Here is a 20,443-nt window from a genome sequence, read left to right as displayed (position 1 = left end):
CTTCATTCAGACAGAAACTTTTATGGGCAAAAATCATCATCATTTGACGTGCAAACCTTGTAAGTTCGTCATGCAATTTCTATTGGTCGGAAAGGTAACTAAAGTATAGGTGCTATATCTGTATATGGTAACAGAGCATGCGGATTGGATAGTTCTTATTGAGTGGGCATCTACGCCCATCCCACTACATCACTTGTGATAGACATCACTACAACTACGACGTCTTATTGTTTCTACAAGCTATAGGACCCTAGATTATTTGGTGCATTGTGATTGGGTGGGTTACACCCCTAGACACAAATCTCCACTTTAATTAGCAGCATGCAGAATAGACACCCAGATGCGGAGCGCCCCAAGATTCACCCTGCCTCTCTTCCATCAATCAGTACCTTTAGGGCTATGTGTCAATTAGTTGGCTGAGGATAGCCTCGAAACTCTAGTTCTTATCAGGAAAAGTGATGGCATCGTCGGGTTCTGGGTGACATCAGACGTTGGTACCTCTTTGCCCTTGGCTGGTCACGTGTCTTTTCACCATGAATTTTCTTCTTTTCCCTTCTTTTCGTATATTTGATTCTTTGTTCAACCCAGCCACCTGCCTGGGGCCTCTTATCTCGACCTTCACTGGCTGGCAGTCATGCTCTGACGTTTTGAGTCGTCAGAGTAACCGCTCTCCTCCTTTCCTGGAGTTGACCTTGAATTTCCAAGCATGAGCTACTTCTTGCTGAGTTTCGATCCCGCTCTTCCCTTCTGGCTTTAGCTGGAATATGAATCTCGGCTTTGGTGGCCGCCTTGCAGCCTGGGCTTAGTTCTGATTTACAAAATGGGGTCGCACTCGTATACCTCTTTGAGGTAGAGATATAATTGGCGCATACCGCCTTATTCTTCTACTAAGCATTGAAAACAGTGTTGTTTACCTAGCTTCTTGCGTTCTAAGCCTATTTAAATGCATTCAGTCAGTTGCACAATTTGATCCTGGGTACGTTCTTTGTGCTGCAACATGGTATCTACTTATACATTTGTCACATCATTATTCTTTTACAGTTCATCCTTGTGTACTTTCTTTTGCTTGTCGTTTTATGGTTGTCTTTATGTCATGTCTAGGCTCTTATATCGTCACCAATTGCCTTCCATTAAGGTTCTGTGGGCCTCTTCGGAGAAAGTCTGTAAATAGTCTTCGTATCGTGCCATCTGCTTGTATGGTTGTCTCAGTGGATACCTTGCAGCCCACGGTTGTCTGGTTATTGGTACTTCAATAGGTATACATGTCCCTCTGATGGGTACTGACAGAGCCCCACCGTGGCTCTCTGTTGATTCATTTGCTCCTTATATGTCACATATCTTGCTGAGTATGCTTCTGGCATTTCGACATGTGTGGCTGGAGTGCAGGCCATATTTGGGACCTCCTCTACACACACCCCTATAGTCGGTTTATCGACGACTTTTTCTTCTTCCTTTAAATTATTCTTGCTTTGTTCTTTCACATCCACTTCTTCGTCATCTGCGTTTGTACATGATGGTGTGAACGTGTGCATCTTTGGAGTCCATATTTTTATCACTCCTTTCAAACTTCCTGTTGTTTTTACGTGTTTGTCTTTGTTCCAGGGCATTAACTGGCATTGCCCATTTGGGCTGCAGTAAATCCATTTCCTTCATACCTTCTTCGTTTCCTGGGGTATGCAAACTTTGTTCCTTCTGGCGTGAATTCGCTGGCCTTCACAAAGTTTGTTATTGCTTCATCTGTTAGGTCTCTGGGCTTCCATCCCAGTTCGACATGGACCATAACTTTCATCCCAATGGCTTTCTTGCTGTTTTCTGGCATTGTGTTACGATTAACTTGATAACACAAAATCCTAGTAGTATCATTACAACCAGGGCTCCCAGAATTTTGAATATGTCTGCCATCCATTGTGGGACCCATAGAAACAGTGTTCCAAACCAGCTGTCATCATCCACTTCGTCAGTTTCCTTGATCATCTGATTCTGCATCTCTGCCAGCATACTTATGGCTTCTGTTAAGGTTCTATTTTCTTCATCATGTGAAGGTATAAACGTGCAACATGATCCTCCGATTTTTGTGCAAACACCTCCATCCATTGCTGTAATCATGCCAAGTACATATCTATTCTGGAGGGTCATCAATCGGATTGCTCTCAGTTCTTCTTTGATTGCATTGAATCCTTTTATGGTAGTGTTGATCGTCTGCAATAACTCCCATCTGGTTATTTGCAACCATTTTGTATTTACTCCAACTTGGACGTGGGGCAAGAGCAGTGTTGTGAATACTGTTGAGGTGAGGCTAAACAGCCTGTGCTCGTATGGGATTGCATGGAATGCTTCTTCTGATTTGGCAGAAAAGTAATTCTCTCTCTTCATCCGGGATACCAATGCTATAGATCTCCTCTTCCTTAGATGAGCATCTGCTTTCGGGAAACTGTCAATACTCACTAGTGCAGGAACATGGACGTTCACTAGTGTGCATATGCCACCCCAATTTTTCGGTAGTGTTATATATGCCTTGGATCCACACGCCCTGTAATGGTCCATGATTACTGCGGTCCCTTGCGTCATTCCCGGAGCTTCAAAGATTCGTCCACAGTTTTGATACTCTCCCATCTTCCTTGTGCCATTGTTTCTGAAGCACAGTTTCGGGCTTCCCAGCGGTACTACCTGCAAAGGTCCTCCTCTGTCTTCGACCCATGTCAGCAGCTTTACCAACTTCAGCCATAGGGGTTTGGACAGTTTTTGAGAGTTTTCCATTGCTTCCTTGCAGGCTCCAAGGACCATCCATGCTCGGCATATCACTACTCCTGCTTCCCATCCGTCTGGGAAAAGCACTGTTCCCCAAATCTGCATCTGGCCTCTATTTCTCCATATTTGTGCTTCTTTTGGGGTTTTCCCTTGGACGTTCAGTCTTGGGTTTATCTCCCATCTTGTTCCTGTGCCTTGTGCTTCTGGCTTTGCATACCTAATCACGTGATTCCTGGTGTGAGCTCTGTTTCTTGTCTTGATGTCTTGGATATAGTCGTCTTCATCAGGGTATGCTGTCTCTGTTGCCCATATCAGTGAGGCATCTCTTCCCATGAATTGTCCTCTTGTGTTGCACATTGCTGCGTGTGATAAACAGTGTGCTGTCGGGACATCAATTTCTACAGCCACGAAGATCTTGGACTTTCCCATGGTGTACGGTAGGAGTGCGCAGACGTAGCATTCTCCTTCAGCTTTACATCCTCCGACCTCTTTCATGTGTTGGTACCAAATGTTTCCTGGATGTGCTGTGCTGTCTAGGTAATTGTTTAGTTCATTGTTGTCTTCATGTGTGTTTCTCTTGATTCTTAATGTCTTTTTGTAGTTAGCTATAACTACGTCTCTAAATGCATCTATGTGACTTTTTCATGCTGGAGGATTCTCAGGCATGCTTGTTGGAGGAGCAGGCTTCATTACCTGTATCGCTGTGGTAGGAGAAGGTTTTGTGTGTCTCTGCTCCTCTTGCATTCTCCTGTAGGGCTCCTTTAACCACCATCTGTGTATCGTCTGTCCAACGTGTGGTCTCATCGTGGGTGGGCCTGGTGCTCGTAGGAACAGATGTGCTTGCTGCGATAATCACTGTGGTCCTATTTTTCAGCTCTTTATGCACTATCTTTGCTCTGGCTATAAACGGGAACAAATGGTCTATCAGCATTTGTGTCTTTGCAGCACATTCTTTTGTAGCCATCTCTGTCTTCTTGAGTGCTTTCGTTATATCCTTTTCAGTTGGCCTTTCTCTTGCTTCTTCTTGGTTGCTTCCACTATTTTCTGGAACTGGTTGTTCGGTAGGCAGTCTCTTATTTTCTGTCGCCATCATTCGAGGTTCTGTAGCCATTGACACTTGCCGTTGGCCGTGTGCATTCAGTGTGTGTGTGTGTAGTGGTCATTGCTATGTTTTCATTCATTCCGTGCTGACACTGTCTCCAGCTTTTCTCTTCATTCGTTACTTTAAATGTGTATGAATCACTACTAATTACATTTAATTTTAGTTTGTTTACTTTATCGTCAGTTTTTCTAGGAATCGGAATGACTATATAGGGTCTGGCTGCTTTCGTGGGATTCGTACGTACATTATCTGGTGGGTGCACTGAAATTTGTGTGCTTCGTGCACCAATAAAGAATGCAGTTCTGATTGTTAATGACAGAAAAACTATAATAATTACTATACAGATGCACATTATCGTTCGATAAGACAGTTTGCAGCATTTTCTTCCAGGGAAGTGGGGGCGCCCCTCCACTTGTGGGAGGACTAGGTTACTGTTCTGGGCCTCCATTTCAATCATATCAATGGTTAAGGTTCTATAAAGATCTCTTCTTTCTATTTACTCCATTATGGTCTTTCAGGAGGTCTTGGACGTAAAGTGTCTTGTGCTTCGTAATAGTCCCCCCTCTCTAGGGTGTCGAATGTCTCTAGTTGCGGGATGTAGTTCCCTTGCTAGACTATTAAAAAAGATTAGACTAGCCTCTTTGGTGAGTCACACTCATTGAGCATATTCAAAATAGGTCAATTCCCAGTCCACCCCCCGAATTTGCCTTAGTCCGGAAGACATGCTGGAATCTTGTTTAAATGCGACAAAGATAGAAACATTTAGAAACAATTGAAAAATTGAAAAAATGCTAAAAAATGGAAAACCTGAAAAAATGGAAAACTGGTATTGTTCAAATCAAACCAAAAATGGGAGTCAAATAACCGAAAAAAAATAAAAAATAAAATAAAAAATAAAAAATAAAAAAGCGGTGAAGTTCTCTTCCCTGCTCTTCTCGATCTGTCCCACAGCGGTAAAATGAAGGCCTGTGCCTCTTTTCCTAAATCTGTCCCACGGCGGACGGTTTCACTGGAATCTCCTCAGATATTCTCGCTGAACATTGGATAGCTCTACCTGGAGCATGATACCGTGGAGGTGTGTGACCATATGTGCGACATTAGTTGCGTCTCTGAGGAAGGTGATGACGTCAACATCTGCAGTCTTTCCCACGATTTCTGGATAGTCAGTGACTAGATGGAACAGGACATTGTGCGCCAGGCGACAGTCCTCAGGTGACAGGGACATTTGTCCTGCTTGGCTGGGTTCTGGATCACAGGCCTATCTTTGGAAGAGAACAGTCTCTGCACTTTCCTGCTGCATGGATTGCGACCACGTAATTTAGTTTGATCCACACTTGGTTCAGGTATTCATTGTATCTTGGATCTCTGATGAATGTTAGGGTATCCGTGGTTCTCCCTACGAATCCTGGGCATTCCTCTATGATGCGAAAGAAAAGCGTGTATGTCAGCTAATTAATGATCACTTGTGGTGGAAGCATCTGTGTCCTTATCACCGTACTCGGGCAGTACAATGAAGGATTCCGTGATGACAGTCAGTAGTTGCCAGATTATTTTCTTGTTGGCTGGATCTTGGACAAAGTCTGTGATACTGGTAACTCTCCCTACAAGCAATGGATATGTCTCTAGCACTAACTGAAAACAGGACAGCACATCCCTTGAGATATTTCTGTTGGGGGATGTCATACGTTCTGCAAAGCAAAGTTTGGGTGTTGGTTGATTCAGGTGACTGCGTAATGTTCTTAACTTTTGCTCTTAGTTCATCTAAGTCTCGTTTGCTGAAAATGCTTGGATATGGCTTGATTCAAAAGTTCGTATGATCAGTGTGATGTGGCTTAGATGTGTGATTCTCTTCTTTACCCTGCAACTAGAATTCACAGAGTTTCCGTTATGTCCTTATCCTCCTTTGCTTGGAGAAACTGTCCAGTTTTATGCCACAACTTGCATCTGGGTTCTTTGTCTTGATTTTCCTGCTCATGCGTCCTTCTTCCTCGTCATAGCTCTCGTCTGTATGTGCTGAGGTTCTTCCCCATTGTCTGTAGGTTCTTCGCGGTGGGGTGCAGCTAAGGGGATCTCACCGATATAAGGTTTAATATCATTTAGGAAGATCCAAGCTCTTCTGCCTTGCAGTTTCACGGCTGAGGGAGTGCAGTCCTCCATGATGAATGGGCCCTTGAATCTTGGCTCGTCCCACCTTTTCTTTGTGTGATTTCTCACAAGAACTGTATCACTAGGGAAGATTGTTGGCGTACGTAGTCCTTGAGCTGTGTCTGTTTCAGCATCTCCCTCTGGTTCTGGTCTTGTGCTGAACCCTTTACGTCATCGCTGAAGTTGGTCTGAAATGACAGCAAGGCTTGATGTCATGCAGTTCAGATACTCCGACAATTCGGTTCCCAGGACCTCTCAGGTAGACTGGGCATCACATCTAGCTCTATCTCGAGGGGTCATTCTCCTTCCCGTGACTATCTCGTGCGGCATGAGATGATGGTCAGAGCCTGGTTGGTTCCACAGTGCATACAATGCCAGTGGTAGACAGTGCAGCCATCCTTTCTCTAGAGTAAGCTTCAACTTGGCTATCCTCTCCTTTAGCAAGCCATTGAGCCCCTCGCATATGCCATTTCCCTCTGGATGATACGCCGACGAGAACTTGTGCTTTATACCAAGCAACAAGCTAATCTGTTCAAAAACTGTATTTACAAAATGAGCCCCATTATCTGATCTCATCACCTCACACACCCCCCATCTAGGGAATACTTCCCTCACCAGGAATTTGGCAGCACAGGTTGAGTCTGGGTGTGTACAGGGGCCTTCTTCTATCCATCTAGAGAATGGACACACCACTACAATTAAGTACCTGTACCCATTACACACTTGAATCATGTCAACATAATCGACGTGCAAGTGCTGAAATGGCCCATTTGACCGGGGGATGACTCTTCTCACTACTTTTAATGTGGGCCCAGCTGTGAACTGCTGGCAAATTATGCAGTTCACTATAAAAAAATGCAACCTGCTCTGCTAAATTCGGTATGAACCAGTCTTCTGCGAGCGTTGCGGCTAGATTTTCTTTTTGTCATATGGAACGGGTGGTGTAATTGTTCTAGTGATATCTTTAGTAGGGCCACAGGCATTACTAGTTTACCAGTGCTGTCTTGTCTCCACAATCTGTCCGAGGGGTTTAAAGAACACCCTTGATGTTTCCACAGGTTCTTTTCGTCCTGTGGTGCCTCCCCTTGAAGCTCCATCAATTGAGTTTGCCCCATATTACTATAAGCCTCTGGAGTGGCTCGAGTTATCATCATACGCTCATGGGTGCGTGCCACTTCTACTTCCATGATTGTCTCATTTTTGGCTTCTGTGTCTGCTGTGTGATTTGCACATGACACGAAATCTGTCCCGTGAATATGAGCGACGCATTTCATGACCGCTATGCCCACTGGGAGCTGTAGCGCCTTGATCAGCCTGTCCAATAAGGCTGCGTGCTGCACTGGCGTGCCGTCTGCTCGGAGGTAGCCCCTCCTCTTTCAGTGCGCTAGTCCTGCGTGCACTGTGGACGTCACATAGGCGGAGTAACTGTACACCGTTACACAATGGCGAGTATCAACGCCAATAATTCTGCAGCCTGTGCTGAATAATGAGATGGTATTCGTGCACTAAATAGTACCTGGAATTCTCTGTTCGCTATGTGTTTTATTATGGCAATGCCCGTATATCTTTGTCCGTCTTCTTGGTCGATTCTCAAAGAACCGTCAAATGAAAACGATCTCACCTCCTGCCAGGGCATTTTCTTTTACCCTGGGGATTTCATCATAGAATTCTTCGTAGTTTGCGCTGTCATGTACAGGCTCACCTTCAGTGACTGGTTCAGCTATGAACGTGGCTGGATTCACTGTTTTACATCACACTATTTTGATCGATGGATTCGATATGATCACCTCTTAGGCCGAGGCCCTTTGAGATGTCAATGTACCTTTTGGTTTCTCCGATACGGCAAATAATGAGTGTTCAACATACAATGTCATGGAGCATCCCATTACAATGGTTGTTGCCTTCTCTATGGTGAATGCTGCGGCAGCTAAGCTTTGTTCACATGGGAACTGGCCTCTTATTACTGGGTCCAGATTCCCACTGTAATACGCCAGGGGCTTGTACCCCAACAAGGATTTTTGAGCACGTCCAGCCGTCATAACATTGCCATTTGTGTGTGAGAACAGGTAGAATTCCTCTGCATAATTAGGAATCCTGAGAACTGGAACTGCGCAAATTGCTCTCTTTAGTTCTTTGAACCCCTCTTCCATCGCTTCAGTACATTCAATTTGTTCTCTTGTCGCTCGGGCCTTCTTCAGGGCCTGGAGCAAGGGCTTGGTATACAAACTGTAATCGAAGACCCATGCCCTAACATAGTTGCACAGGCCTATGAAGCTCTGCATTTGTTTTATCGTGAGCGGCTTAGCCGTGTTCATGATAGCTTCAGCCCTTTCTGGGGTGATCCTTTTCAACTCATGCGAGATTAGCTGGCCTATGTACAGCACCTCTTGTTGACAATATTGTAACTTTTCGTTGTCAATCCTTTTTCAGCCAATATAGTCAGAAGCTGGATATGATCGCACCTGCATTGTTCTTCAGTGGTGCTGCAGATCAGAATGTCATCCACATACTGCAAAACAGCACTGTCTACTGTAATGTTGCCTAGGTCCATTTGCAGACTCAGTTGAAAATGGATGGGGACTCGGCAACCTCGTGCTTTGCAGATGCATTTGTCTGAACGTGAAGGACGTCAGATCTTGTGAGTCACGGTGCAGCGGGATTGAGAAAAAGCATTTTTCAAATCAATCACCATGAAGTATTTCGCCTCGATCGGTATGTTACATAAGATTGTAGATGGATTAGGGACTATAGGGAACTCAGCTTTAACAATATTGTTTAATGCTCTTAAATCTTGGATTAAACACCACAACCCTCCCTTTGATTTCTTGACAGGGTAAATCACCGTATTGCATGGTGATTCTGACGTCACAAGGATACCCTGCTCCATCATGGTGGAAATTGTCTTTGCAATCCCTTCATCCGCTTCTCTGGACATGGGATATTGTTGTGCCTTTGGTAAAATTGCTCCTGGTTTCAATTTAATTTTCACTTCTGCTCCTTTCAGGAGTCCTACGTCATAGGGTCCTGTAGTCCATACTGAGACGGGCACCTGGGCCATGTCGTCATCAAAGTATGCGGAGTGGATCAGCGCCAACATCCTTCTCTGTGGCACTTCTCGTTAGATCATTTTGACCCAAAATATGAGACTTACTTCCACCCGTGTCTCTTCTGAGTCAGGGTGTTCTTCGAACAGATCATCATCGGTGACGTCAGTCACTCGGTACCCTTCTTCAATGGTGATAATTGCACACCATTGTCTGCCTTCATTATCATACACTTCGACCATTACTACTTCCCTCATACTGCTGCAATATGTATCGATAAGGGAAATACTTGTCGCTCTTCTTCATGCATAGGTATCCTTGGTCTGAATAGAAACTCATCAGGGGTTCTCATAGTTCTATCTACGAGGCCGGGCAGCACCGCTATATGCACACGCACGCCATATGCGAAAACTTCCATTTCTAGTGGTATAGCTCTCATGGCTATACGTCTGGAGTACGCTCTCACCATTTCGCAAACGTTAGAATAATGCATTCCTGGAGTGGAGCATACTATGCCCTCTGTGAATGATATGGTCATATTCAACTTTGTCATTAAATCTCGACCCAAAATGTTTACTGGGGTCTGGCGTGAATATAACAAGGGCACATTCATCTCACATTCCCCCACAGAGACTGGGAGATTGTCCATAAAGGGAACTCTAATGTGAGCTCCTGTAGGGAGTGTCTATGACCTGGCCGGCCGGACAAGGAAAACTTGCCTTCTCGTATGCACGAGCGTGTTGTGCCTGTGTCAACTAACAAGGAATATTCTTTCCCCCCTATGACGACATTTACCCTAGGTTAACTGCTAGGGTCTGGTGTCATTGATAGGATAGAGCACATCAGAGTTTCCCGTGAGCTGTCCTATTGTATATATAGGTTTGGACCTTTATATACTTGTGGATTTCACCCATTTCCAGGGTTGACTCCCCCTCCGAGTTAGTGCCCTGCGACATTTGCGGCTGTGCCTTTTGGGATTGCCCCTGTGGCAAATTCCCCATATTCGAGGGTTGAACCCCTTGCGGTGTACCTTGCTGCAAGTCTGGCGCCTGCTGCTGCACTGCGTGATTCTGTGCACCGTCTTGTGGGACGGCAGGCTGATTTACCATGCCTGTTCCCGTCCCTTGGCCATGCGCGCCACATTTCCTGTCATTCCACAAAGCCAGCACACTGGCGGTGGTCGGGGCATCTGTCCATCTGACGTAGCTGGACTGGCCATCTGCGCATTCTGAAAGCCACCTTGATTATTCTGAAAACCTCCCTGATTACGTAGAAATCCTCCCTGCTTACTCTGCCATCCTCTTCCTCTAAATCCTCTGCCCCTTGGGTAAAATCCTGAGCAACCTGGTTATTCTGCAATGGTTCAGTCACTTGTTGCACGCTTGGCTCAGCTGGGTTTGTCAGCATGACTCCCTTGAGAGCATACTTTGGGAGTTTCTTTTGCACCAGCTTTGCTTCCTCACCTTTACGAGTTGCCTCCTTTTTTCGGTTCTTTTCTTGCAACAATCTACAGTAGTGTGCAATTGTCAACTGTATTTCGGCCCACGGTTTAGCTTCTACTCCTACCAATTTCTTGAGCTGTTTCTGCACCGGTTCTGGCAACCCTTGGCACAATATGTGGTAGAATACAGGGATAGATTTCGTCCAAGATTCATGCGTTTCGAGTACCCACGCGCCTTGAAAATTCTGGATATAAATCAAGGGATCCTCTGACTCTTTCATTTTTCGAGTCATTATAACTCCCATATCGGAAGTGTCTGAGTACTGCACTCGCAGCGCTTTCCACACTGCTGCTCTACAATTATTGAATGGTGCTATGTCATAGGTAGTGTTAATTATGGTTACCACAGGGTACCCAACCCGCTTCCACACATCGTCTGCTCTCTCACCAAGTATGGCGATCAGGAGACCATTAATGTCCCCTATAGCCAATGTGACACCCCCCGTCGTTTTCTCTAACTCGTGTATCCATCTCCCGGCTCCCGATGTCAGCATTGGAAGCTTGTTTTTTAAGTTCTCTTGATCCATGTGTGGCCATGGAATATATTGTGGTCTTGCGCCCCCCTTTTCTAGCAGCGGGAACTGAAATGCGCAGTCTTCCTTCTCTTTCCCCATAGCTCTCCTGTCTATCGCTGGGGTAACATTCCTGCATCGCCGTCTACCTGGCAATGTTCTCAATCTGTCTACATAGGCAGGAGCTGGCTCCCCCCTCTAACCGCGGGGTATTCCCGATAACCTAGGTGCGGACTCGCTAGTGTCTGACCATCTTACCCCTTGGTCCCTTGGGAACCAGTTCTCGCGTTGTCTCCCTTCTTCATGTGTCTCGTCCTCCATTTCCCCACCGGATTTGGACGCTGATTGTTCCCAGTTCATGCAACTCCTTGCATCTGCTTCATTCTTACTCATTTCTAGCCTATCCAGGGACAGTCCCCTGCTCCTACTACTTCAGGTGACATCCTCAGTGTCATACAGCTGAGTGCTTTCCAAGTGCTCATCTTCCTTTTCCCCTTGGGAAATCTGTTCCAGCCCCATTTCATCGTATATTTTATCAATCGTTTCCCCGATGCTTCTGGTGTCGAAGTCATCCTCGATACTTGTCCCACTCATACCTGGTACCGAGTCATTTGCAGGGATGAATTCTTCTATGTCTTCCCATTCTGCAACAGGATTGGGTTTTTTAACTTCCCGCTCCAAATATTCCAGATCCCATGCCCTCTGTCTGCGTTTACGTTCTATTTCTTCATCTACTTCCTTGCGCATCCTCGCTTCTTCTCTAGCCTTATGTACTTCCCTCATCCTTTCGTTTCTACGTTCCTTTGCCCTTCTACCTTCCTCCTCTTCTCTTCTCTTCACCCTCTTCTCACGTACTCTTTGCTCTTCTTTCAACCTTTGCTTATTCTGTCTGTACTGGTCATAGGCTGCCTTCTGTTTGCGGTCAAGCTGCTATATTATTTCTCGCTTCAGCCTATCCTTTCTTCTTATTCTTTCGTCCCTCATTTCCTTCTCCTTTTCTCTCGCTCTTCTTTGCGTCTCATCAGACTTCTCTCTCGGTCTGATATCATCACTTCCTTTTCCATCAAGTTTTAGCAATATCTGTCCTCCCATCCATTCGTCTTTTGTGAATGCTAGCTCATCTGTTCTGTCTTTACTTCCTTTCCATTTCTTTCCCTCTCTCCCCTTAATGAGAGGTGCACAACTCTGTGCCTGGTCCTTCCCTTCATCATCGCGTCTCTCCTTGTCCCTCGGGACTGCGGATGCAAGTTTAATTTCCTGGTCCTTCTCTTTGATTTCGTCACTACTGTACGTAGGTGACTCATATGCAGTGTTGCTATACCCCGTGGCTGCCTTTAGCTCTCTTAGCGGATAGAGTCCCTCTGACTTACTTCCCTCGATGACTGGCTCAGGCGGGGCTAGTGGCGTGGTAGGCGTCTCACCCCCCTCTGTGCATAGGTTTAATATCCAGTCTGCGGGCGGTTCTTCCTCCTTCACCTGTTCGAACATCTTCCAAAGTTCTAAAACAGCAAGGCATTTCTCTAGCTTTTTGCCTGTGTATGTGGCATGTAGGTAAGTCGTCATGTATTGTAAGACGGCTTTAGATAAGGACCCATTTTGTGGCCACGGCATAAACATCTTGTGAGCGGTACCCTTAACCCACTCAGTACTGTACTTTTTAAGCTTAGGTGCATGCTTGGGTAACTGCTTACACAGGTGTGCAAGTGGGGCAACCACCTCCATTCTCAATTTCGTTATCAACAATACTTATGCAGTTTTTTATCCTTCCAATAGTGTGAGCGAGCACCAATACGTAAGCTCCAATCCAGACTTTTCCCGCCAAAAATCTTATATCATCAATTTACACAAGAACATCAATTCATTGGCGATTCCCTCTTAGATACGGAATTGCGTAAAGTCCAAACTTCATCTCAAACTATCAGTGATACAGTTCTTTACATTTGACATATAACAGGACACATATGACAGACATTTGACAGACTAGACGGACACTAGCTGGACACACATATACCTGCCTTCTAATCAATACCCCTACATGGGGTTTAAACGAAACCAATTTGTGCCGTATTTAATCGTCACCGTAGCCTAATCGTCCCCTATTATGTGGGCTCTGAGTTCACGTTTCTTCTGACCGCTGTATTAAAGCGCAGGAACAAGGCGAATCCTTACTGTTTTCTCTCGGGTGCCCTCCCGGTAACCTTACTTTTTCTCTCGGGTGTCCTCCCAGTAACCTTACTTTTTTTCTCAGGTGTCCTCCCGGTATCCTTACTTTTTCTCTCGGTTGTCCTCCTGGTAACCTTACTTTTTCGCTCTCATACTCGAGTCATTAACCCCTTATATATATACAGTCTTCTCTACATTTAACTATTTTTATTTTTCTCCACCACCCTCTGTTACCTTTCCTTTACTTAGTAATGAATTTATTGTTTCACTCATCGCTCACATCTTTTCCTCTCTGGAACTTCGGAATCACCAGCTCCTCCGTCGTTACTGCCTCTTGCAGTCTTTTCGTCCGATCCGCTGCCCATGGGAATGAGAAGGGTTATACTTGGAAAGGCAGGTTCCTTCAGACCTACTGCAGATTTAATGGATTTACTTCTATCATTGTCCACGGGAAGCCTCTCAGTCTACTCAGCCAAATGGCGAAGGACTTGTAATATTGCCAAATGCCTAAAGTTACTTTGTGCCGTCAGTCTATGGGTGTCTTATTATTAATCAATCAATAGTTAATGGTCGAACCATCCTCACGCTACCAGGTGTACAGTGTACAGGAGGGCAGAGCATCCTCTGACGGGCCCATAGGCCAGAACTCACCCTCTAGTACCTGTAAGACAAGATAGTTACACCTTGAGGAGGTTAGGGTGCAGGATTAATTTACTCCAACACACTTCAATAAGGACAACACAAAGATTTGGCAAAGGGACGTCCGTTTAATGACAAGTACAAAAAACGGGGAAACAAATGGTATTCATCAATGGTGCGATCGCCTGTCTCGCTTCAACTCCCAACTTCTTCATTCAGACAGAAACTTTTATGGGCAAACATTGTCATCATTTGACGTGCAAAACTCGTAAGTTTGTCATGCAATTCTATTGGTCGGAAAGGTAACTTAAATATAGGTGCTATATCTGTATATGGTAACAGAGCATGCGGATTGGATAATTCTTATCGAGTGGGCGTCTACACCCATCCCACTACATGACTTGTGATAGATGTCACTACAACTACGAAGTCTTATTTGTTCTACAAGCTATAGGACCCCAGATTATTTGGTACATTGTGATTGGGTGGGTTACACCCCTAGACATAAATCTCCACTTTAATTAGCAGCATGCAGAATAAACACCCAGATGCGGAGTGCCCCAAGATTCACCCTGCCTCCCTTCCATCAATCATAACCTTTAGGGCTATGTGTCAATTAGTTGGCTGAGGATGGCCTTGAAACTGTAGTTCTTATCAGGAAAAGTGATGGCATCCTCGAGTTCTGGGTGACATCAGACATTGGTACCTCTTTGCCCTTGGCAGGTCACGTGTCTGTTCATTGAGAATTTGCTTCTTTTCCCTTCTTTTCGTATATTTGATTCTTTGTTCAGCCCAGCCACCTGCCTGGGGCCTCTTATCTCGACCTTCACTGGCTGGCAGTCATGCTCTGACGTTTTGAGTCTTCAGAGTAGCCGCTCTCCTCACTTCCTGGAGTTGACCTCGAATTCCCAAGCATGAGCTACTTCTTGCTGAGTTTCGATTCCGCTCTTCCCTTCTGGCTTTAGCTGGAATATGAATCTCAGCCTTGGTGGCCCCCTTGCAGCCTGGGCTTAGTTCTGCTTTACAAAATGGAGTCGCACTCGTATAGCGTGCTTCTTTGAGGTAGAGATATAATTGGTGCATGCCGCTCTATTCTTCTACTAAGCATTGCAAGCAGTGTTGTTTACCTAGCTTCTTGTGTTCCAAGCCTATTTACATGCATTCAATCAGTTGCACAATCGATCCTGGGTACGTTCTTTGTGCTGCAATGTGGTATCTTCTTATATGTTTGTCTCATCATTATTCTTTTACAGTTCGTCCTTGTGTACTTTCTTTTGCTTGTCGTTTTATGGTTGTCTGTACGTCACGTCTAGGCTCTTATATCATCACCAATTGCCTTCCATTAAGGTTCTGTGGGCCTCTTCGGGGACAGTCTGTAAGTAGTCTTCGTATCATGCCATCTGCTTGTATGGTTGTCTCAGTGGATACCTTGCAGCCCACAGTTGTCTGGTTATTGGTACTTCAATAGGTATACATGTCCCTCTGATGGGTACTGGACAAAGCCCCACCGTGGCTCGCTGTTGATTAATTTGCTCCTTATATGTCATATATCTTGGCGAGTATGCTTCTGGCATTTCGACATGAGTGGCTGGAGTGCAAGCCATATTTGGGACCTCCTCTACAAATGCGTTCTGGACATCATGTGGATCTGTGTATTTGGATGGGGCTACACCGCTCTTCTTTACACTCTGCTTTGCCTATCTACTAGTCACCGACTCAATCACGACCTGCTGCATCGTTGAAATATGCATACCTCACATAATGTCTGTAATACTTGCAATTTGTATCCCTCTGCGTATCTAAATCACTCCTTGGACTCTCACTGCTCCCCTATGCATGCATGTAACCGGTGTCTAGCCGTTTTCAATTGTTGACGCATTTATGTTTCTGGCCATTGCTTGCTTGTTATCATGCACTTTTTTCTCTTGTCATGCACCTGTGAAGTAGCCCCCTGTTCTTTGAGTTGCAGCTTTCCAAGAATGTGCACTTTCACTTATCTTGACTTACCTGCTTGCATGTACATTTTAAGTACTCCCCTTCAATGAGGCACGGCTTTCCCAGAATGTGCATCCTCACCTATTTTGACCTACCTGCTTGCATATACTTCTGAAGTAGCCCCTCGTTCCATGAGGCGAGGCTTGCCCAGAATGTGTATCTATTTTGTCATACTTGGTCTCATATTTGTCCTGAAGTAGCCCCCCGCACCAGGCGAGGCTTTCCTCTGCATCGTGTAACCTCCATATGTACCTTGCTCTTCCTGTAACTAGCATCTAGATGCCTCAGGGTTTTGTGCGCTGAAATAAATGCAAAATTAATTTTAAAAGAGGATAAGTAAGGCAGTTTTCCAAGACGCTGGAATCTCTCTGGCAGTCAAAATTTCCCTGAAGAGTATCATGCAAAAGTATGTCCATGCCTCTGGATTTCGTTTGAGTAACATATTTGTCAGACCATCAGGGCCAATAGCCTGTGAGGAGCTGAGTTTTTTTTATCAGCCTCAAAATGTCATCTCTATTCGAATCTAGTTTCCATGGACTAACTGGCTCCTCCACATTCCCCCCACAGACAAGTTTGAGCATGAAAACAATGTGGTGAAGTGTAATAGCCATTGTTCCTCTGATACAGCATTAGTTAGCGAGGTTAGTTGTACAGTTGTGTTGTTGTTTAAAGTTGCCCATAGATCACAAGTGTTCTTCACCAAGATGTTTTTTAGTATTTGCTCTGATTCGTATTGTGATCTAGATGCTCTGGACAAAATTAACCAGTTTTTGTTGCTTTCTTAGTTTTTTTAGTTTGATACTGTCCTTCCCCGCCAGTTTGTTGATTTGGCGTATGTCGGTTCTGTGCACTTTTCTAGTTTGTATAAGGTTCTTATAATATACATGTAGTCTTGTGCAAGGACTCTTGAAGGTTTTCTCAAGATTATCTCTAAACGCTAATAAGATCCCACAATAGTCCAAATTTGTGTTCTTCGTGCTCACTTTCGAGCAATAATTTTCAGTGATAGCAAATACGTCTGCAGAGTTGATCTTTTCAGGCCGATTCATGGAATTCCTCACAAAAGTGTCGCACGCGGCTGGCGCACAGCGTGCCCGTGCGAATGTCTGCACCAGCCGCGTGCGATAAAATCAATTTCCGCGCACAGCGTATTCATGGATTCTCGCCTCCAAAAGCCGACGTGGCGCAGAGTGGTGCAGCGACCCCTTACGCCCCCAAGGAAAAGCCATCAAGATCGCAAAACCATTGCAAAGGGCTGCGCCAACCCTGTACCAGTTTACCGGACTGGCAAACAGCAAACGCAAAGCGGGGAACATGTATCACGGGTTTCGGGAACACGCGTGCGCGAGAAGTCTCACACGCGATCTGGCCTGGGGGAGCGTGTGCGTGTATTGCAGGGGTGCGCGAGAAGTTACACACGCGATTGGCCTGGGCGCATGTATTTCAGAGGTGTGTGAGAAGTTCCACACGCGATCGGGCCTGGGGGAGCGTGTGCGTGTATACCAGGGGTGCGCGAGAAGTTCCACACGCGATTGGCCTGGGCGCGTGTATTCCAGAGGTGCGCGAGAAGTTCCACACGTGATCTGGCCTGGGGGAGCGTGTGCGTGTATTTCAGGGGTGCGCGAGAAGTTACACACGCGATTGGCCTGGGCGCATGTATTTCAGAGGTGCGTGAGAAGTTCCACACGCGATCGGGCCTGGGGGAGCGTGTGCGTGTATACCAGGGGTGCGCGAGAAGTTCCACACGCGATTGGCCTGGGCGCGTGTATTCCAGAGGTACGCGAGAAGTTCCACACGCGATTGGCCTGGGCGCGTGTATTTCAGAGGTGCGCGAGAAGTTCCACACGCGATTGGCCTGGGTGCGTGTATTTCAGAGGTGCGCGAGAAGTTCCACACGCGATCGGGCCTGGGGGAGCGTGTGCGTGTATTCCAGTGGTGCGCGAGAAGTTCCACACGCGATTGGCCTGGGCGGGTGTATTTCAGAGGTGCGCGAGAAGTTCCACACGCGATTGGCCTGGGCGCGTGTATCTCAGAGGTGCGCGAGAAGTTCCACACGCGATTGGCCTGGGCGCGTGTATTTCAGATGTGCGCGAGAAGTTCCACACGCGAACGGGCCTGGGGGAGCGTGTGCGTGTATTTCAGGGGTGCGCGAAAAGTTCCACACGCGATTGGCCTGGGCGCGTGTATTTCAGAGGTGCGCGAGAAGTTCCACACGCGATTGGCCTGGGCGCGTGTATTTCAGAAGTGCGCGAGAAGTTCCACACGTGATTGGCCTGGGCACGTGTATTTCAGGGGTGCGCGAGAAGTTCCACACGCGATTGGCCTGGGCGCGTGTACTCCAGAGGTGCGCGAGAAGTTCCACACGCGATTGGCCTGGGCGCGTGTATCTCAGAGGTGCGCGAGAAGTTTCACACGCGATTGGCCTGGGCGCGTGTATTTCAGGGGTGCGCAAGAAATTTCACACACGATTTCAGCAGGGTACGTGTATTTCAGGGGTGCGCGAGAATTTTCACATGCGATTTCAGCAGGTACGTGTATTTCAGGGGTGCGCGAGAATTTTCACACGCGTTTTCAGCAGGGTACGTGTATTTCAGGGGTGCGCGAGAAATTTCACACGCGATTTCAGCAGGGTACGTGTATTTCAGGGGTGCGCGAGAATTTTCACACGTGATTTCAGCAGGGTATGTGTATTTCAGGGGTGTGTGAGAATTTTCACATGCGATTTCAGCAGGGTACGTGTATTTCAGGAGTCCCGGGGAGTCCTACATGTGATTTGGCAGTGTGGGTCCTCCCAGGTGTCCCCTGTACTCCCTCCACGGCCCCTGCAGGCAGCCCACACCACAGGGGACTACCCTGCCTCCCTGGTCATGTCCCGCAGGCAGCCCACCCAACATGGGCATGCCCCCCAGCAAAGGCACATGTCTCCTTGCACTACTGATCACCAACTCATGTCTCCTTGCACCCCCACCCCCAGCATTGCGGGGCACCTGCCAGCAGGCCCCCACTCATGTCCCCCTGCACCCCCACCCCCCAGCATTGCGGGGCACCTGCCAGCAGGCCCCCACCCATGTCCCACTCATGTCCCCCTGCGCCCCCACCCCCCAGCATTGCGGGGCTCCTGCCAGCAGGCCCCCACACATGTCCCCCAGCCAACATGTCATCACAATCTAGATCCCTGGCCCTTATGGTCAGCCTCCAAATGCAAAACACCCACTCGAGTATTGCATCCACCCACTTAGAAATGGCAATGACATGATAGAACCCCAATAGCAAGTTTGGAAATGAACACATGGCCCTCACATACACCCAATGGGTGTCAGTGAATCTCAAAACCCATATCATGATATGCATGATACCAATGAGATGATACTACACATTGACGTTTGATGAAAAAATTTATTAAAAACAGCATAAATGGAATTAAAAATAAACAAATGACAATGGGAATCAAAAACCAAAAGCAGCATGTCCATAAAATAATGAAAAACGACAAATCATAATCCAAAGGAAAGGTGTCCAAAGTCACAGTTCAAGAAAGTAAATCCAAGCTAAAAAGAAAACCGAAAACCATTGCTCCATGGGTAAGTCCAAAAAAAATAATAAAACCCAACAGTCAACTATATACAGATAAACAAACCAGGGTCCATGATCCCAACTGAAGAAATGAAACCTACATAAAAATACTACCTAATAAAATAAAACTATATACAAAAATGTGGCCCATTGTCGAAAAGGTCCAAAATAAATAAAAAAGCAAAGGAAACCTAACACTAACTACATAACTATTTACAGGGGCAGCGGGCTAGTCCGGCGGCTCACTGGTTGTTGTCATGGGCCAGGGCATCATCGAACTCCTGTTCAATGGCTTGGAGGCGGGCATGTTCCCTGGCCCCGAGGTCCCGCAGAGATAATGCAGTGTCCAGCTCCAACTCCCTGCGAAGACCCTCGAGGCACTCAGCCCGCCTCAGCGCCCTCCGCATGGAGTTCTCCACCCTGACCATTGTGAGCCGTTCCTCCTCTGCCCGCTGCCGCTCCGCACCTTTCTGCTGGCCCAACCGCTCCCACACGAGGCCACTCACATTCCAGGGTTCTCCTGCCCTCCGGCCGATGCCTGCACCCCTGATGTTGATGGCCCCGAGCCATGATGCCTGCCGCTGCCTAAGACGCAACTGCCTGTGCCAGCACAACGGCATCCAGGCTGATGGAAACCACCAACGCCGTCGTGCACGTGCCCTGCCCGATGATGCCGTCACATCCTCCATCTGCTGGGGTCCAGTTGCTGGTGTGTCCACCCCTGCTGGACCTACGACTCCCGACACTGGCAGGGATGGGATCCCCACCGAGGTGGCTGCATTGGTCGGGGCAGGTCCACAGGGGGCCCTGGTGGCATCTGGGCCGGAAGACGGCATGGAGTACGACTGGCGCATAGCCTCCACAGAGGAGGAGAGGGTCGCCAGAGTGCCCGACACATGTACGAGACCCCCGACCATGACCGCTCCCAACTGGGCCACGTTGGCATGGTGCTCTTCGTGATGACGTGCGTGCTCCCCCCGGGAAGCACGCACCTCATCACGAATGACAGCCGTGCGCAAAG

This window comes from Ambystoma mexicanum, chromosome 7q (genome assembly GCF_040938575.1).
Source record: "Ambystoma mexicanum isolate Mex_15411 chromosome 7q, UKY_AmexF1_1, whole genome shotgun sequence".
In the NCBI taxonomy this organism is placed as follows: Eukaryota; Metazoa; Chordata; class Amphibia; order Caudata; family Ambystomatidae; genus Ambystoma; species Ambystoma mexicanum.
Note: the sequence above shows the minus strand (reverse complement) of the source record.